This window comes from Peromyscus eremicus, chromosome 19 (genome assembly GCF_949786415.1).
Source record: "Peromyscus eremicus chromosome 19, PerEre_H2_v1, whole genome shotgun sequence".
NCBI lineage: Eukaryota > Metazoa > Chordata > Mammalia > Rodentia > Cricetidae > Peromyscus > Peromyscus eremicus.
In genome coordinates, this window is record NC_081435.1 from 4,537,587 (window position 1) to 4,557,586 (window position 20,000).

General features: G+C 43.0%; 1 protein-coding gene across 1 annotated transcript in view; it reads right to left on the bottom strand.

The window, feature by feature from the left end:
• Positions 1-20,000, bottom strand: part of Znf521 (zinc finger protein 521) — a 286,221-nt gene that overhangs the window by 264,308 nt on the left and 1,913 nt on the right. The gene's annotated exons all lie outside the window — the stretch shown is intronic.

Sequence of the window (20,000 nt, forward strand, 5' to 3'; positions counted from 1 at the left end):
CTGCTGGCTGAGTCTGGCTAATTCCGAACGCCAGCGCACTTTACAATGAGGAAGCCTACTTTATGCAGCTTCAGCCCTGGTAAACGGATGCACCCAGTCCCTGAGTCTCCCTTTCCTCACCTATCACAAGGGCACAGTGACATCAGACCAGGGTTCATTTAAGGTCAGTGTCTCTAGATACAAACAGGTGCCCAGTGCCCACCCGCCAGTACGGACTGAGCACAGGCTCTTCCAGCTCAGTGGCCACCTCCTACTGTGGACAACAGTTACTAAAACCTGATACAAATGTTGACTTTCTCTCATACTTTCTCCAGAAGGGGAAACATTTCCTTCTCCACACAAGGGGGCCAGCAGCCACAAAAGTGTGTCACCTCATCTCTGAAGGCCTATGCAGGAGAAAGACACATAAAGAAGAAAACAAAACAAACAAAAGCATCACAGGATGCTTCTTCAGTTTTGAGGGAATCATCCAGAAAGCACAGTGATGGCCAGCTGGGGAGTTGCCAGGACCCAGCCACCTGTTACGCAGCTCGTGGTTAATTCCTGGGGCAGCTATCCTAGGGTCATGCCTACCATTTTACTGGCAGGAAAACTGAGACTTAGCAACTTTCGGTGAGTGGGATTTGATCTTGTGTTCTAAGCGTGCAGTCACTTGTATCACCTCACTGTGACATGGTGACTAGGCACACGGGATGAAAGTTGAGGCACCCACAAGCTAGAACAGCATGAAAGAAAATGAGACTCATACAGCTGTGGCTCTGTAAGACTCTAGGGAGAAGGCCAGAGAGCTGGCTCGGCAGCTGAGAGCACTTGCTGCTCTTGCAGAGGAATCAAGTTCCCTTCTCACATAGTGGCTCACAACCATCCTTGACTCTAGTTCCAGGACACCCAATGCCTCCAACAGCATCAGGAACATATGTGGCCCACATATACACATGAAGGAGGAGGAGGAGGAGGAGGAGGAGGAGGAGGAGGAGAAAGAGAAGGAGGAGGAGGAGGAAGCAGAGGAGGAGAAGAAAGAGAAGGAGGAGGAGGAAGCAGAGAAGGAGGAGGAGGATAAGGAGGAGGAGGAGGAAGAGGAGAAGGAGGAGGAGAAGAAAGAGGAGGAGGAAGCGGAGGAGGAGGAGGAAGCGGAGGAGGAGGAGGAGGAGGAGGAGGAGGAGGAGGAGAAGGAGGAAGAGGAGGAGGAGAAAGAAGAGGAGAAGGAGGAGGAGAAGGAGAAGAAGGAGGAGGAGAAGGAGGAGGAGAAAGAAAAGGAGGAGAAGGAGGAGGAAGAGAACACAGGTTCGGAGAGTGGTGTCACATACCTGTAATTACAACACTTGGGAGGCAGGGACAGAAGTCAGGAGTTGAAGTTAATCCTTATTTACTTAGTGGCCAAGGCTAACCAGCCTGGACTCCATGAGACCCTTCCTCATAAAAGAAAAGAGGGGTCAGAAGAGGAGGAATGGGAAAAGGGGGGAAGGGAAGAAGTGGCAGAGGGGGAGGAGGCAGAGGAGGACCTAGGGGAGTGGGAAGTCACATTTCCTTCAACCCAGAGTGTGGAGGATCTTGGGAGGAAATTTCTAGAATTACAAGTCAAGACTGAGACTGTTCCTGCCTGACCTGTCACAGAATCATGGAATTGCTTAGGACACGATATTTCAACTCCAGATCTTGCGGTTGGTGGGATGGGTCACAGAGGGTCCTCTCCTCCCTGTCCCAAAGTCCCACTGCCAGTGTCCTCTCTCACACCCAGCGATGCCTTGCACAGCAGTGTTCCTGGTCTCATTCCTAACAAGACATCCAGCCGCGCTGTAGCTGACCTTTAAGAAAACCGAACTACCACTCTTAATAAAGCATTTTCTAGAATATAAAATGATGCCACGGTGGAATGTCCTCTGTCACTTACTGTCACTGGAGGGTATTCCACTCATTAAAAGTGGCCTCTCACAATCCTCCTGGCTCGCCACACTCTGAATTCTATTCCTCTTTCTCTCACTGCATTTAGCATTAAGGTTGACAGAAGGGAGATAAATGGATACTTGAAAGTCATCTGATTGGAAATATTAAAGCGTTAGACTTTGTACAGAAGTCAACTTTAGGACAGTTATTTAATACACAGAGAAAGGGAAGTCAGTGTCCACCAAAGAATATTCCTAGACAAGTGAACGCCAAGGTCAGCCAGCGGCCACTCACACGCTGGGTCACTGAGGACCAAAGAAACAGGCAGCGTCAAGCAAGTCACTGCTCCTCTGGGAGTTTAAACCTGAAAGTGACTTTCATGGACTAAACAGAGACAGGAGGGCTGGTTACCGAACAATCGTGAAAATTAAGGGTAATGTGGTAAAGCAAACAGGAAAAAAGTGGAAAATGGCTTATGAGAGAGAGAATTTTATACAACCTGCCACAAAAGAAGATTTCAAATCAAAGGAAAGCAGAGGCAGAGGCTAGACAGACAGCCAGACAGACGTGGTTAACAGTCCAAATTATCCTGCAACCTCCAGTCTGCAGAGGGACATCTGGAAGCCACAGAAGCCCATTCTAAGCCTAGGAAACGCTCCAGAACAAATTTAACGACAGAGGTGCTGGAAGCAGCCATTCCCTCATCAGCTGAGTCCTTTGTGAGGCCAGGCCCAGACTTACCTTTCTAATTTAAAGAGTATTGAGCAATCTACAACCAAACCTTGGTAATGATATCTGAACTAGTTCCCTAGCCCCTCTCTCAAGGACAATTAGACTCCCTTTGAACATTAGGATTGCTCCTTTCGAAAGGACCCCAAGTGGACTTGCCGAAGGCAGTGTGGTGGGAGGCTCCATGCTTAGTTCCTTTCACCTGATGCTTCCATTATCTTTTCTCTGGAATTTCCACAGGCATTTCTCCTTCAGAACTCTCCACAGTGGCAGTGCAAAGACGGAATTCCGTCTCCATTGTTGCACTAGCCAGCACCAGGATGCTAGCCCTGGTAGACGGAAGGGCTTGTAGGAGTCCCTGGCCCTCTTGCAGACGCCTGCACCTCGAAACGGGGTCAGAGGGTGTCTTTACTCCAAGCTCAGTGCCCATGTTTGTAATCCCTGCACCAGAAGGCAGAGTCAGAGGACTGTGAGCTCAAGGCTAGCCTGGGCTACACAGTTACAGGAAGAATATAAGAGAGTTGGAGGGAAGGAGAGGGAGGTAAAGGCTATTCCACGATCAATCCCATTAGAATTCAGACCAGGGAGTCTAGCCGAATGCCCATTTCTTGACCATTGCACTTGTCTCTACCATCTCGCAAATGTCTGTTGAGCCTCTGTTTCATTTCTAGAAATAACTTGGGGGCTGAGGAGCAAGAGGGATGTGCCCAGGGTAGAGAAAACCCTGAAGCCACCACACTGGAGGACATGGAACTGGAAGAGGGGCTGCGGGAAAAGAAAACAAATGCCTGTCTATCTTAGACAGGAAGAGTACCAGCAAGCAGAGTACATGAGCTCCAGCTTCCACACAGCAACGGAGAAATGACCAAGCACAGAGTCAAAGGACAAAGTAGGAGAAACAGGCGCCACCAGTAAGTCCAAGGACACATTTTCTTAGTGGTAAGAAAGGTTTTTCAAACTGAAGATGAAAGAACCCAGAAAATAAAAAGGCAATTGTCAGAAAAAAAATACAGAAGATGGTCAAGTCACCTCTTAACTACAGCAGTTCTTTTTGTTTGTTTTTGTTTTTTTAAGATTTATTTATTATGTACACAGAAGAGGGCACCAGATCTCATTACAGATGGTTGTGAGCCACCATGTGGGTGCTGGGAATTGAACTCAGGACCTCTGTAAGAGCAGTCGGTGCTCTTAACCTCTGAGCCATCTCTCCAGCCCTACAGCAGTTCTAATTAAAGTGTCATCAAAGACAAGTTTGTCCCCAAGTCCTGCTAGTACAAAGGACTAAATCACAGTCACTCTCCAGCCCTGTGGCTAATAACAGCAAGCACTTGTCTTAGCCCTAAAAAACCGAAATATATAAATTCCCTGTAACTATTTCTTCCATTTACAAGAACCTACTGTGTGTCATAGAACCATGCACGTCAGCAAGAAGGCATGGAACTCACTAAAGTATCACGTCTATGAGCCAAACTGAAACGTAATTCAGTAGAAACATCCTATGATTGCTGTGGGATGTATTTCTGTATTCTGTGAATATGTGTGGCCCCCATTGGATAATAAATAAAGCTGTTTTGGCCTATGGCAAGAAAGCTTAAGCCAGGCAGGAAATCCAAGCAGAGATACAGGGAGATGAAGGGCAGAGTGAGGAGAGACGCCCCCAAAGGAGCAACAAGATGCCAGCAGACCGGTAACGCCACAGCCATATGGCAACATACAGATTAATAGGAACGGGTTAATTTAAGATGAAGGAGCTAGCTAGCAAGAAGCTGAAGCTATAGGCCACACAGTTTGTAATTAATATAAGCCTCTGAGTAATTATTTTATAAGCAGCTGTGGGACCACGGGTGGGACAGATTCCTTTGGACTGCTGGGCAAGGCAAGACCAGAGAAATTTCCAGTTATAAATGGTGCCCAGACGTGGTGTGGCAAGAGTTTCCACCTAAAACCTGAGAGAGCTTAAGAAGAGATTATAAATGTAGCTAAGAGTACCTTCCTAGTTCATCTAGATCATGTCACTCACAGCGGGCTACAGTACAGAGACGTGTCCCCTGGCCACAGTGGCCTTCAGTGACAACATGGCGGACTCCCAAGGTCACTGACAAGCCTAGGCTGCAATACAAAGAGGCTTCTCCCATCCACTGCCTGCAGGCTTGGGAGCACAGTCTCGGGCTTAAAAAGACAGGCATACTACTTAATACTGCTTCCCAGAATTGGGGAGGTAAGTGTGATTTGTGGTACCTGCGCCATATTGAAAAGCCGAGTGGGGTGGAGTCAACAGCCAAAGTCGCTGCACAGCTTAGCAGTTTAAAATCTCTCCTGGCCTGAAAAGGATTATAGATACACAATAAGACAGATTCAGGTGGAATAAACCTCTAAATGGTTTACAATGTATGTAAGAGATATGTAGGCTTGAGAGAGAGAAGAAAAAGGATATAAATTGTCATAAAAGTAGTCTTAAAAAGTAAAATAATATATAAAAAATATAATAAGCCATGTAAGATGGATATTACACAGAGAGTCTGGATTATATTGTCTTTGGGATTTTTAACTGGAGATAGACAGTTTACTGTAAAGACTACTGAGTTAAAATATATATATTTTTTAAAGGTATCTTGACTACAAAATTACAAAATTTGGGTCTAAGGATATGTTGCTTTGGAAAGGAGGATCTGTTTTTGTTTCCACAGGAAACAAGAGGCTATAGATTTGTTCCAGGTTAAGATGGATCAGATTTGATCAAGAAAGTCCTCCTGAACCTTGCTTGACAGAATGTATCTATCAACAAAGGTTATAGCCGGTCTTTCCAGGACTTGACCATTATCTTGAATTTTCTCAGTATCCCCATAAGATTAACAGCATCCCTAATCAGCAGGAAGTAGCCTATAGGACTATGCCTACATTTCCCCCCCCCCCCAAAAAAAATGGATTATGGATGTTTGTCTTTTGTTTAGGAGGTTGGTGACAAATTGTTATTGGTCATAGTCAATCTCTTTCTAAAAGATGAAAGAGGGATATGATATAGAAATATAGAATATAGATATGATAGGATAAAAGGGTAGATTATTGAATCTACTTTTAAAAAGCAACAACTCATTTGAGATATTTTACATTGCTATAAATTTTAATTTATTGATTCAAATTTAAAGTTAATTTTGTTATACTTTGTATATTTCTACTCTTGTTTAAGGTACTATGTTTATACAATTCACTTAAAACTGTAAAACACAAATAAAATAAAAAATACAGATTAATAATCATCTATGATAATCAAATTTATAGTCATGTTAGTTAAGTTTTTTAGGTATACAAAGGTATATTTCAATTAAGTAGGTAATCTTCAAACACTTCAAAGACCTACAGAATATGGCACTTCAAATGTTTTAAGAACTTAGACTTTTCTGGACAATGAGACATGTCTGCTCCTGGCACCATCAATTACTTCAAAGAGGAGGATGGGCATCAAAGAAACTCATTATGGAGTTTTCTTTCTTTGTGGCAAAAGTTAGCCACTGGGCAAAAAAGTGCCCTTGCTTTGACTACTTGAAAATATGTTGTATAAACTGGACATGCAGGACCCATAGGAAAGTGACCACTGAACTTTGCAAGGCCAGATGGTCCTTCAGGTTCCTGCTTCTCAGAAGAAACTGCCATACATTCTATAGAACACAGGGAGAAGCAACTGACGAACTTTGCCTGAATGGGTGGAACTGTCCTTAAAGTTTCCTACTTTAGTGAAAGCTATGCCAGAGACTCTAGGCCTATAGGCTGAAGATAGATGCCCCAACATTACAGAGGAACTTTGCATGATCATCCAGACAGCCAGATGTCTCTGTCATTTCTAAAATTATAGAAGTTGCTTGTAATGTACTTCCTGTTTACTCAGGTAATATTATATCCTTCTGGGGTCTTTGATGGTGTTGAAGACTAGAGAGTTATAATTTTCCTTAGTTATGACAAAAGATAAATTAGATATAAAACTTTAGACTCACAAAAATAGGATAGATGATAGAATATTTCCTTTAATTTTGCCAAAGGCAAATAGACTAGATATTGTAACTGTAATTCTTGCTTGGTAACTGTTTTGTTATGTATAATTTTACTACATTAATGTTGAAAACCTTCATTTTTGATTAGACAGAAAAAGGGAAGTGCTGTAGGATATCTTTCTGTATGCTGTGAATATGTGTGGCTCCCATTGGATAATAAATAAAGTTGTTTTGGCCTATGGCAAGAAAGCTCACAGCCAGGCGGGAAATCCAAGCAGAGATATAGAGATGAAGAGCAGAGTGGAGAGAGATGTCAGGTGACGCCAAAGGAGCACAAGATGCCAGCAGATCAGTAACACCACAGTCACATGGCAACATATAGATTAATAAGAACGGGTTAACTAAAGATGAAAGACCTAGCTAGCAAGAAGCTGAAGCCATAGGCCATAGAGTTTGTAATTAACATAAGACTCTGAGTAATTATTTTATAAGTGGCTGTGGGGCTGTGGGTGGGAGAGACTCGACTGGACTTGGGGCCAGGAAGGACCAGAGAAACTTCCATCAACATATGATAAGCAAAGTGAGGGAGCTACACACACAGCAATCCATCATACAGCAGAGTCGTTAAAGAAGAAAGGCAATAGTGCAGAGTGGTTGCTGGAACTGGGCTGCGATGGTTTAGATACAATTTGTCCCCACAGGTCCTTGTGCTGGAAGCTTGACCACAAGTATGGTGGCCCAGAGATGGCTCACCTGTAAGAGGCTGATACCATTCTGGAAAACTAATGATGTCAGTCTCCTAGAGTAGATTACTCACAAGAATAACTTGTCATGCAGTGATACCACCCATACTTGGCTTCAGCCTATAGCCAGTTCTTTTTCTGTTTCTCCACCATGTCATAATGCAGCACAAGACAGGACACCATCACTATCCTGGACTCTCTATGGGCTGAATGTTTTATGAGCTATCCAGCATCTGGGATTTTGTTAACAGCAACACTAAGTGAACTAATGCATATATTTAGAGCTCCTACTATGGCTTGGGAGGAATACACACACACACACACACACACACACACACACACACACACACAAATGAGATGGGGGGAATTGTAGAATAATCTTTTGTATAATGTAAAGATCTGTCACTCGAACTGGTTTAATAAAAAGTCAGTAGCCAGGCAGAAAGTATAGGCAGGACAAACAAACTAAGGATGCTGGGATGAAGAAGGGTAGAGTCAGAGGATTTTCCAGAAGAAACAAAGGAAGTAAGACATGTAGAAAATGAGGTAACAAGCCATGAGCCATGTGGCAGAGGAGAGATTAGAAATGTGGGTTATTTTAAAATGTAAGAGTTAATTAATAACAAGCCTGAGCTATCAGCCAAGCATTTATAATTAATATTAAGCTTCAGTGTGTTTATTTGGGAGCTGCTGGCAGGACAGGAAAACTCCACCAACAAAGAGAGACAGAGACAGAGATGGGGAGAGATAGACAAAGAAAAGAGAGGGAGAAAGACAGAGAAGGGGAAAGGAGAGAAACAGAAAGAGACAGAGAGAGAGAGACAGAGAGAGACAGAGAGAGACAGAGAGAGAGAGACAGAGAGAGAGAGACAGAGAGAGACAGAGAGAGAGAAGGGTGAGGGAGGGAGACAGAGAGGGAAAGACAGAGAGATAAAGAGAGAGATGGGGGAGAGTACTACCTAATAGCAGTCCAGGTAGCTTCGTTAAGTGCCTTGTCCTCTCTAGATAACTATGAGGACATATTTAAAGATCAGTTGGAAGGGACAACAGGTTATTAGCCTGGTTAGCCTGCCCATGGCAGCCACACATCTCATTCCAACCTGCCTTAGAGCCTTAGAGGATTATTCAGATCTTGGTAGGGCTTGGAGTAATACATCTTCACAGAGACCTTTTTTTTGGTTTCTTTTTTCTGAGTAATAATATCTCAAGTAGAAACAATGGAACTGTGAGTTGAAAAGTGGAAGAGTGAGGGAGCCAGGCTTGATGACACACACTTGTAATCAGAAGTTCAAGGTCATCTGCCCTCAGCTACAGAAGGAGTTCAAGGGAAGTCTAGTTATACCAGGAGATCCTGTCTCAAAACAACAACAAAATAAATATAAAGAAAGAAAGGGGGGAACTGACAATGCAATACAGCACTCTTAGGAAAGCCATTGTTTTGATAACCTTCCACAGTTTCTCTCTATTCACTCTGAAGCCAAGAGCGCACTGACCAGCCATGCACTATCCCCACAGTGATGGCCACTAGACTCATTGGCCTGGAAAGTATGGGGAGAATTTTCAAAGCTAGTCATCAGCATCGTCTACATGACTGCTGTTTTCCTACAGGAGTATTTGACCAATCAGAGGGCCAGATGCTAAGTTGTCTTCAGATACCGAGTTTGTCCTTTTCTTAGGAAGCATTATCAGAGGTAAAATAAACCCAAATACTTGGAAGAGCAAATGAATCTTGCTCAATAGACACAGACACAAATAGTTTATTTAGAATAGAAAAACTGGGTCCCCAAATAAAAGATGTCCAGACTGTGCATTCAAGTGAGTTGTGTGCTAATAACACAGAAAGGATGCTCCTTGTAAATGATTTGAAAACATCCTGTCATTGTGAAACTAATACTTTGTAGAATTAACCGTAGAGTGCAAAGGAATAAACTACACTCTTCATTGATTCTTCTAGAAGCACAGACCCCACTGGGTGCAGCCCTGCCCACCACCTCCCAAATACCTAATGCCTAGCTGGGGCCCGATGAGAAATCCTGTAGAATGTATGATCAAGATCAATACTTTCCAACCTGAAACATATATAGCCTCATGTTTAGCTTGAAAGCTGCCACTATGAGGGATATCCAGGCTTTGGACTTTGTGGTGCAACGCTGTCACTCACAAAGTGTCAGGCGGCTCTCCTAGGATCATACAACTCACATGGTACAGAACAGATGAGTCTGCTTCCTTCTCTGACTGATGAGGAAACCCTAGCTCTCACATGCAATATGCAATGTGTTTTCACTGCCAGTCTTAAAGATATTGACAATATCTGTATCCTTCATAGCTTCTCCAACTCCTGACACCCCTAAACTACTTACTGTGTGACAAATGTGCAGAAATATCTTAAACAAATGAATGGACCTGTCTGCTTACGCATCATCACCAACATTTTCATCACAGCACCTAGAGAGGAGGAACAGCAAAGCTTACTCTCAGAAGGCCGGAGGTCAAGCAAGGAGACTGGCCGTCTGTGGTGGACTATGCCCTGTGAGGCTCAAAGCAGGGGCAGCACAGAAAGGTATCACTGAAATTTCAGGTCAAGACAAGAACAGACGTGTAAGACACAGAAGTGATACCCAGTTCCTGTATTATTGTATATATTCAATCTTGTATCATTATACAGACCTGGTATGAGAGATCACAACCTAGGCCTATGGAGGGTTCAAGACGAAGCCTCAAACATTATTAAAAGTTTGGGACCTGTAATTGTGTAGAAATCACGAAGTACTTGTACAAGTGAACAAGCATAAATTACAGGTAACTACTACATGTAAGTCAAACCCAATTCTAAAGCTGTCCTTAAAGCAACATACTTCTGATCTGGGCCCACAGGTTGCTACTACTTGAGGTGCAACTCAGCTCAGTCCAAAAGTGTTGCTGAGGAATGACAAGATGACTCAAAGTTGAAGGTGATGGCCACTGAGGCTGGAGAACTGAGTTCAGTTCTCAGAACTCACACAGTGAAAGGAAAGAACCAATTCCCACAAGTTGTCCTCTGGCCTACACACACACACACACACACACACACACACACACACAAACTGTAACAAAAAGTGTGAATGCCCCTGACACCCAGGTCCACAGAGTGACCACACACAGTGTCAAGTCCATAGCAGGTGCTGCTGCTTGGACTGCTAACAGTGACGCTCGCCCCTCTGAGTTGACCCAGGAGAAGGCCCTCTCTGATTTAGAAACTACAAAGTGCTCTGTAGGATGCCCAGGGCTCTAAAGAAGCAAGATTCTTGGTTAACGACCCTGAGAATGGCTGACTGTACCTCATTCGTCTTCCGTTCTCTATCAGCCCCAAAAATGGGGATTCAGTGGGAATCCAGACTGTCCAGCTTCCCTGGGGAGACTCCAGCAAGTCTGGTTCTTGGTTCTACGCCACCAGTTACACCTCCAACAAGCCTACCACTGAAAACGATGCTTGACTCCTTGACATGGCTTACTGATCAACATGTAAGAACCATCATTTCTTAATGTGAAAATTCTAGAATGTTAGAGCTAAAAGGTGAAGAAGGCACCTGCACCTGAGTGGTAAGTGAGCAACTGATCTGGGCTCAGTGGGAGGTGACTTGGCACTTGATGTAAGTTGAGTAGATAAAGAAGTATTCTGCCTAGGAAGGCTACCCAGAGCCCTGCACTGAGTTCTAAATCAGCAAGTGTGGCATAATGATGTCATTCTTACGTAAATGATCTCGGGGTGCTGAAAGAGACAAAGGGATTTCATACTCAGCACCTTTTTCTTCGGTCAGTTACACTCCTCCAACACCATTTACTTTGGTGCCCACATCTTTAACTGGAAAGGCCACCAAGACCCCTTGAATTGTCTTGCACTTACAAACCATGATTTGATAAACTCTCATCTCAGATCATCTACCTGTCTCTCGGGGGTAAAACAGTCAAACCTATGCAAGGACACTTTTCAGTACCAACCGGCTGAGTTTCCCAGGATTCCCTACTGAATATGTAATATAATGAATTCCTTGTGGCTGGTTTTGTCTCAATTCTGTAGAACAGAGCTTCCTGACATTTAGTGCAAGTAGGTTTTAATATCTACATTACACACATTCTCTAAGATCCTCCAATTAACATGAATTAACACTACGAACTCCTGAAATTTTTTGAAATGTAATTAGTTTCACTATTGCACAATTAACTTTCAAAACTACTATCTGGAACTTTTAGGAGGAGAGAAAGAAACTACAGCATTAATCAAGCCAAAATGGGATGGGAAAGTCCTGTGCACGCAGGATCTTTCACTTAAGTGCCCATATTTACCTTCTGAATGTAAGGGAAACCAAAACTTGCCATTCTTGCAGTCCATCAAACACATGAAGCCAAACACTCTTTGAAACTCATTCATCAACTGCTCCCATTAACGCAACAGGCAGAAAAACGTGACCATACCTCATTCAAGTTCCTCCTTCCAACGACTAAAAAGACGTGGACAGTAGCTAAAATCTCAGTTTTCTTGAATACAGACTCCACAGGAGTCAGTTTATGTCTGTCTTGATGATACATGAATCCTCAGAATCAAAGGTGGTACCTGGCACCAAACACTAGGCACAAGTTAAGAGGTGGGGCTGATCAATAAAATGATGAAAATAAGCCCCCCTGAGTCTCACACCTGAAATCTGAATCCTAACAAAGAGACTGTAAGTGGCTTCCCCCAAAATACATACAGCCAGTCAGAGCTCAGCACTCCAGAAGTTCTCCTTGGTAACCTACTATCCAACTAGGCAACATGATACCCTTGACCGCTAGTTTTTATTCTCAGCTCTCTCCAGGAGTTGACGTGCCTTCTCTCAAGCATACAGTCCTTCCAGCCCCTTACCTCGCATCACAAACTGTCACCTAGGATACACTGAGAGCCAAAAACACTGTTTCAGACAGGAAATGCAGACTCCCCACAAAGGTCAGGCTATCCCAAGATGGCACCTTCCTTCCCGCCAATAGCCATGTTTGGACTTCATTAGCACTTAGTAGAGTACTATCTTTGAATATTTAATGCCTTTCCCCTTTTCTAATGTATAAAAATAAGAGAAAGAGTAAAGTACTGATTGTGCCGCCTAAAACCTGTTAAAACTGAAACAAGCTAAGTCATTAGCAATGCTGAAATAAAAGGTATTCTCACTGGACTTAATGAAGTTCTGTTGTGAAGGACAAGAATGCTAAAGGGTATACAGCAAAGTCTGGGAAATGACACAGAGTTTAGGACACTGTTTTTTTGTTTTTTTGGTTTTTTTTTTCATCTTGGGCAATGATAGATGAATTTCTAGTTCGTCCATGGACTCTTCAGTTCAGAACAGGTTTGCACAATAAATTGAGTATTAATAAATAGGACTGTCAGTAATGAAAAAGAACTTTGTCCCCTGCTAGGTAAATAAATCTCCATATTGATATATCCTTAATAGACTAATAAGAAATTTAGAAAAAGCCAATAATAAAAAGTTTATAAAAATAGTGATATGAACCCAAACGATAAGTGCTTTTATTGTTTTATTGGGAAAAGTTTAATTTTTCCCTTAAGAAGTTATTAACATATGGAAAATGTATTTATCTAGAACATCAGAGTATGCTGGTGAGTGTGCATACTATGTGTCTGTGTATTCTGCAGTATATTATGATAGCTGAAAGTCTAAAACCATTTGTTTTCACAATTTAAAAATTGTAAGCAATACCAAAATATAATTAAAAAAAAACCAGCACTACCATAGAAATAGCAATCCTTAACTGTACTTAGTTCGGGGCAATTGAAGCTCCCATGTAAATAGTACAGGATAGGCATTCTAAACTAAATTATCTTCAGTTGAGAACTAGACTTAAAGCCAACCCATGCCTATACATATACCCATGTACAAATGAGGATGACAACATATTGTTCTCCTCAGGAATTTTCAAAGCACCTACTTTATTACTTAAAGTATATGGTATATGAAGACTAACTGGTGAATGTATAAATGCATCTTTAAAAAAATCTTCTTAGGGGAGTTTCTAGACAGGCATATTTGAATCTGACTTTTTTTGCTAATACCCAAATTATAAACCTTTGCTATCAGACATCCAGAGGAGAAATGTTAACTGTGCTGTGTACTGCCATCATAATGACACCCCCAAGATCAGCCTGGTGCCTGGAGCTGTGGTAGGGTCCCCAGGTGGCTGGATGATGGCTGCTTGATCATTATCCCTGCAAAGACTGGAGCTACTGAAGTTTTCAAGAATCCGCATCTTACTCGATCTCTTTCATCTCTAATAATTACTAAACTGGTGTAATTACTAGAGGTGGAACGTGATGCAGGCAAAAGCCCACACTGACTGAAATTAAAGTTGGTTTTGGTTTTTTTTTTTTTAAGCCATGATTCTGCTTAGTTTTCAAAGATTTATCTTGTGTCAGGCTTTTATGCCAAGAGTTGCATAATTATTTAAACCCTTTAAAAGCTCTCCTTCCACTGTTTGATTAATGCTGTAACAGAGCTGTTTAAATTTACTAATGTTAACTTTAAGTTTTAATTGCTTTGTGATGCCATTGTGGCGAACAAATTTTAAAGTAGACAATTCCAATGGGCAAGGTAGTCGAGATCCTGGCCAGGACACTGTGGAATCCCCACACAAAACCACAGAACCATATTTCATGTTTAATTGAAATAAGATTAGAAAGTCACACATACCCACACACACACCCCCAAAGAACTAACTTTAACCTTTGACAGCACACCAGGAATCAATGGAGAAAAAAATTAAATACATCTGAGAAAACACTCAGCAAGGGGGTTGATTTTGAACGTCTGCCTTTGTATCAAAACCTCACACAATTCAAAAGCATTCTTTAACATACTATTTCATGACAGCATTTGCATTTTTAACAAGCCAGGAGACTGCTAAAATGTGGCACAAACGGCACAAATCTCTGTATTGTCTTCTCTTAAAAATAACTAACAAATTTAACACCATTTAGGCACAGTCCTAAGGTATGTGTTCTATGGTAAGAAAATGAATGACATTAAATCAACCATGTGAGCCAGTGAGATGAATTAGTAGATCACAGTAATAGAACAGATCCTTCCAGAAATCCCCACATTGATCTCCAGTTAGACTTGCTGTACTCCACCACCCAAACCTCCTTTTCCTATAGTAAGCTCTACATCAAAACCAACACTCAGACAAGTAGTGAAGACATGTTTCAGTTTGTAGCAGCCAGTGTTTCTCCAGACTCTATCAGAGAGGCCAACCCTCAGCAACAAACTTCCTTTAAAAAACAAAGGGGCTCGGTGTTACAAACATCATTACAAGTGAATTTACAGCATTTGCCCTGGTCCAAATAAGTTACAAGGGAAAAAAAGTTGTAAACTTCTGTCACTGCCGTCAATAAGAACTACAATGGATTTTAAGGATCTGGGAATATTCTGGCAACAATAACAAAAAAAAAAGAAAAAAAAAGAGGGAAATTATTAACAGCTTGCTTCATAAACAGCAGCTAATCTCAACTCCCTTTGTAATTTCATTTTTACATGTATGCTTTTATGTTCGATATCCGATTTTCTTTACCCTTTTTGGGCTGGAGGAATAAAAGGCAACAATCCTCTCATTCATCAGACAGATGTTTTTGTTTAGAAGGCCGAGTGGGATCGTCTGCTGCCTTCCCTTTAAGGAGGTGCAGGCCGAGCTCTGGAGGAGGCTCGCTGGACCATCAGCTCCGGAACTTTGACTCTCAGGATCCCTGCCAACTGTAATTGCTGTTTTTGTTTATTTCGAATTGTCTGCTGATTGGACTATAATCAATTTAATGACTTCAACATCTAGTCAGTATAATTTAGAGGTGGTGGAGGGAAGAAAGACTCACTGACTGACAGATAAATAGAAGCAGAACTGTCAGAGGGGGTCTGAATGGCAGACTCTGTTTCCAACCACTGCCTTCTTTGTATCCAAATCTAAAACGTGAATGCATAAATTTCTGCATGCCATGCAGTTAGTACTTGGCCTTTACAAATCCTGGAAAGGAATATTGATTTAGCTACCTAATGTGTATCCATGCATATGCATTTATGTGTGTCTTAGTTTATTATGTGTGTCTTAAAACTTAGGTTAGGATCTAGTTATCAAGAAAAGTCATAGTTAACATATCAAAAGTATTTTTCAAGAAAAAGCCACACTGCTTTTTGATAATTAAAAGCAAAATATTATATTTCCTTTTAGGCAAGAGGCTTTTCATACAAAATCCAAGATCATTCTTTGTTTCTTTTCTATAACATCATTTCTAAACCTAAACTGAATCAATACTGGAGACAGGATTTTTTTCTTTTTTAAAGAAATAAAGCACATGGTACATACCAGAAACACTTTCGTCACTGTTATATTTTACCTTGCTACCCGTGTGTGTGTGTGTGTGTGTGTGTGTGTGTGTGTGTGTGTGTGTGTGTAAAACTCTGAAAAAAGAAAACACATGAAAACTGGGGGGGGGGGTAATATTTCTATTAAATTTGGGGGCCAAGAAAGTTCCCAGTCATGACTTTTTAACATCTGCAATGTTTATAGTTTTTCCACTAGCGAAAAACATAAAATGCATAGGTTTTTCTGACATTCCCAAGACTTGGAACTTAAAAAACACTTTTTTTCAACTTCTCTCGTTTCTATTCCTTCTTTAAATTGGGAGCTGAGTTTTTGCCACTTCATTTTATTTCCAAAGAAATCACTCCTCAAAAAAAATCCATTTATAAGTACAAAAGACAATAAATGGGGAAAAGGTAACTCTACGTGCGGTGAGTTCAGAATGTGCCAAGTTACAAAGGGTTAGCATCGGGCACAGCCAAGTTAAACAAGGCACTCGGGGGGCTCTCTTTCTCCCTGGCTCCCACCTCTCTGGAGGTCCCTGGTATGATTTACAGACACCTGAGGGTCCGGAGAGCCTGGCTGTGTCTCTTGTTGTTTAACTTGGCCATTGAAATGACTAAGTGCTCCCCTCTCTCCTCTCCAGCTTCGTAACTTGGCTCTCTTTGAGTATCTCACACCTTTATGCAGTAGACCACTTTTTCCTTCTAACTGTGTTTTCTGGAGTCAACTTAAGAAAAAAAAATGTTATCAGGTAAAATGGCTGAGAAAATTCCATCAAACAAGCGCCACAAGAAATAGAATAAAGAGCCCGCAAGAAAAATAGAAATAGGTCACAATTGACCAATTTGATACAACTGATTTGCTGGCTCTGAAAATAAGCTGACAGTAAACTACCCAGAGTGAGGTAATCTTAACATTGTCTGTTCTCAGGGATGGAGAAAGTATCTAAATAATACAGAAAGGAGAATGGAGGGAGGGGCTCATTTAACTGTCTGGCCATTCATTCCTTTAAATACTGGCTTTACTTCCCCTTGTCATTAGTCAGAAGGGGGTCACTCCAAAAATGCAGGATAAACACAGACTAAGGTCTTTGGATTTATATATGGCAGATCGGTTTGGATACTAGGGCTTTGAGTGTCTGGTAGGTAAGGAAGTTCCATGTTTCAAAATATATTTCATGGGATTCATACATAGACATTAGTATCTGGGATTCTGGACAGTTTTAATGTACTTTAAATGGAATAGGTGACTCCAGCCTGGCTTGCTTTTCCTATAGCCAGAAACAGGGAACCTACTGAGGTGGGCTAATTAGGCAACCACCCCCAAAGTTTGCTATTAAAAAGGCACTGTATGATTTTTAAGTAGGCATAATTATCTACTCAAAGCCCCAAAACTGTAAGAATTCCCAAAATAAATGCATCTGATAAGAGAAATTTCCTGGGAATCCACATTTCAAACATCTGGTTAAAAATAAGAATTCCAAACTAACCGTTATGTTGTTTGAATGCTTTTACCTGCCTAATGGAGACTACTCTCTTGGGGTACAAGTTGGAAATGATATCAAAAGCGACAGCCATCAGAACTATCTTTTAAATGCTGTTTGTTAAAGAAATAATAGACAAGTTGGAAATTGAATGCAGAACTTTGAGGTTTTAGGATCTAGTGCTTTTTCATGATCTCTAACATCTTTTCCAAGTTGGTTTTTCACAAAATCCACATTTCTGCTGCACTGTCACTCGCCCAGTAAAATCGGAACCCATTGTTTTTAATGGTAAATTATCAATCAGCTCCTCATATGTGAGGGCACTCAAATCACCATCCCTGCTTACAGCAACAGACAGCTCACTGCTTACTATTACAAATACCAGCTTATCTTTCATTAAAAAAAAAAAAATCCCTTCTTGCTGGCTTTTCAAGGATTCAAGAGTGACCATCTAAACAACATAATGGACTCAGAACACTCTTAAAACACACTTTGCAAAATAAAGACATCCTTCCAGGAAGACAGAGGTGAACCAAGATCATGAAGAAAGCAGCAGTTACTTAGCAAGAAGCATCCAGAATGCCACTCTAGTTCTTCCAAACACTACTCACATCACAATCCCTCATTTGACACGGCCCATGTAAATATGTATTTTTCCAGGCAAATGCACACCCTGAAGAAAAACAAGCCCGATCTTCAGTGAGGACTGTGCTATTTTTATCCCATCTTCAGCTTTTCACCCCCAAAGCCCAGCCAGCCCACCTGAGCCAGTGACTCTTCTGGGAGGCCTCCAAGCAGCTGATGGGGAGAACACTGCTGTATGTGTACACACACACACACACACACACACACACACACACACACACACACAGAGCTAAATCTTTGATTTTAATGTGGATATTATATAGCACTTGGCAGTTGAAGCCCAGAGGCTTTTTTTTTTTTTTTTTTTTTTTTTTTTTTTTTTAGTGGAGATATTGGATCGGGTCTTTAGCAACATACCAATAAAACAAAAGAATCAAACGTCTTTCTTCTTACTGGCCCTTTTCTCCCTTATTAACATAAAAACTATACAGGTCTTCTGTCCAGGTATTTTACAGTTCAACTTAGCAAAGATTTCCCGGAAAATACAGCTTCCCTCAATGGCCTATCAAACCCTCCGTGCAAAAGAAACCCTCTTTAGAAGCTGGGGGGAACGGAAAAAAAAAAAAAAAAAAACTTTCACTACGAATTCATTCTGGGGGTCAGGTGAACTGAAACACTTAGAAGCTGTGGGTGCGCAAAACGACCGATTGTGCAAACTTTAATGAACTTCTTTAAAATAAAAGGCTTCCGAATTCCTGCACGAGATTTCAGAAGCCTTTTGGAACCCTTGGACCAGAGGCTGGTTCTGAGTGCTGCTCTACCTACCACTCAAACCGCAAAGTTCCCCTTTCCTAATGAGCAGGAATAGGTCAGCCTGGTACTTCGTTCTCCCATTACTTTTAAGAAATGGAGAGTCTGGGCAAGTTCTCCTGAGCTACAGTGATCCACCGTCACCCTGACACCCGCGCAAGCCCCAGCGATCATTTTTCTGCCATTCAGACTTGGGAATTCTTCCGGCCCTGGCTCTAGATTTTTCTAGACAATCTATGTCCCACACATGCAAAACAGCCCCCAGACTGTGTCACGACACATGTCAGTGATTCATCTCGTTTTTAAAGTAAAACTTTTGCACTTCAGGAGAAAAGAAGGAAGAAAAAGGAGGAGGAAGAGGAGGAGGAGAGGAGGAAGAGAAGCAAGATGAGGAAGACAGGAAGAGAAGGAGGAGGAAGAGGAGGAGGAGGAGGAGGAGAAGGAGGAGAAGGAGAAGGAGAAGAAGGAGAAGAAGAAGGAGAAGAAGAAGAAGAGGGCAAGCGTTCCAGTGTGTGAGGCCCTCCCCCCAGGCTGTCCCTTCCCAGAAGAAAGGGCTTTGTGTGTGCAGTGAGGGCTCCGGTAATCGTGTTCATAAATACTCGTCGGCCAGGGGGCCCGGGTCTCGGGGCGCACGACTCTGTCCCCCACCGTCCCCCTGTGCTGGCTGCAGAGTTGTAAGAGCTGGTGGCAGGAACCCTGGCCACCGGAGCCACCACCAACACCCCGGCAGCAGAGGAGGAAGAGGATGCTGCGCTGCCGGGGACTAGAGGGCGGGGCGCGGACCTCGGCGGGACCCTGCGGGCTCCGGCGGGCGCACAAGCCGCCCTTTGTCCTTCGCCACCGGGTCGCAGAGGCCTCGGCCGCCTCCAGCTGTCGCCCCCTGGGCCCCGCCGGATCTACTGCCCTGTCTGCCCGCACCTCCTCGGGTCCATGAGCCCCGCCGCTCTGGGCCTCATAGCGCCGGACCTCCCGGATCCCCGATTTCCCCCGGAGGAGGCTGGGGAAGGTGGAGGAGGAGGAGAAGGAGGAGGAGGAGGTGGTGGCCGCCACGTGACTCTGCTCGCCACATTCCAACACAGCCACCCGGATCGATAACTTCAGTGCCCCCCGGCCCCCGAGTCCCGCCGCCGTAACCAGCTAGTGCACCCCAATTCCCTCCACACACACCCGCAAACTTCCCCTGCTACGGGAACTAAAACGAGCGGCACCCCTTCCCCCGAAAACCGAAGGGGCAGCAGGCAGGAGCAGGGACCAGGGCGGTCAACTTTCAGGGCTTAACTAGGAGGGGTTCCGTGGGGCTCCAGCCTGGGTCCGAAGCCCCGGTGCACCCGACCCAGTTGTTTACACCGCTCACAAGACCAGCAGAAGCCCGGCGAGACCCGCAGAACCCGAACGAGCTGGGCGCGG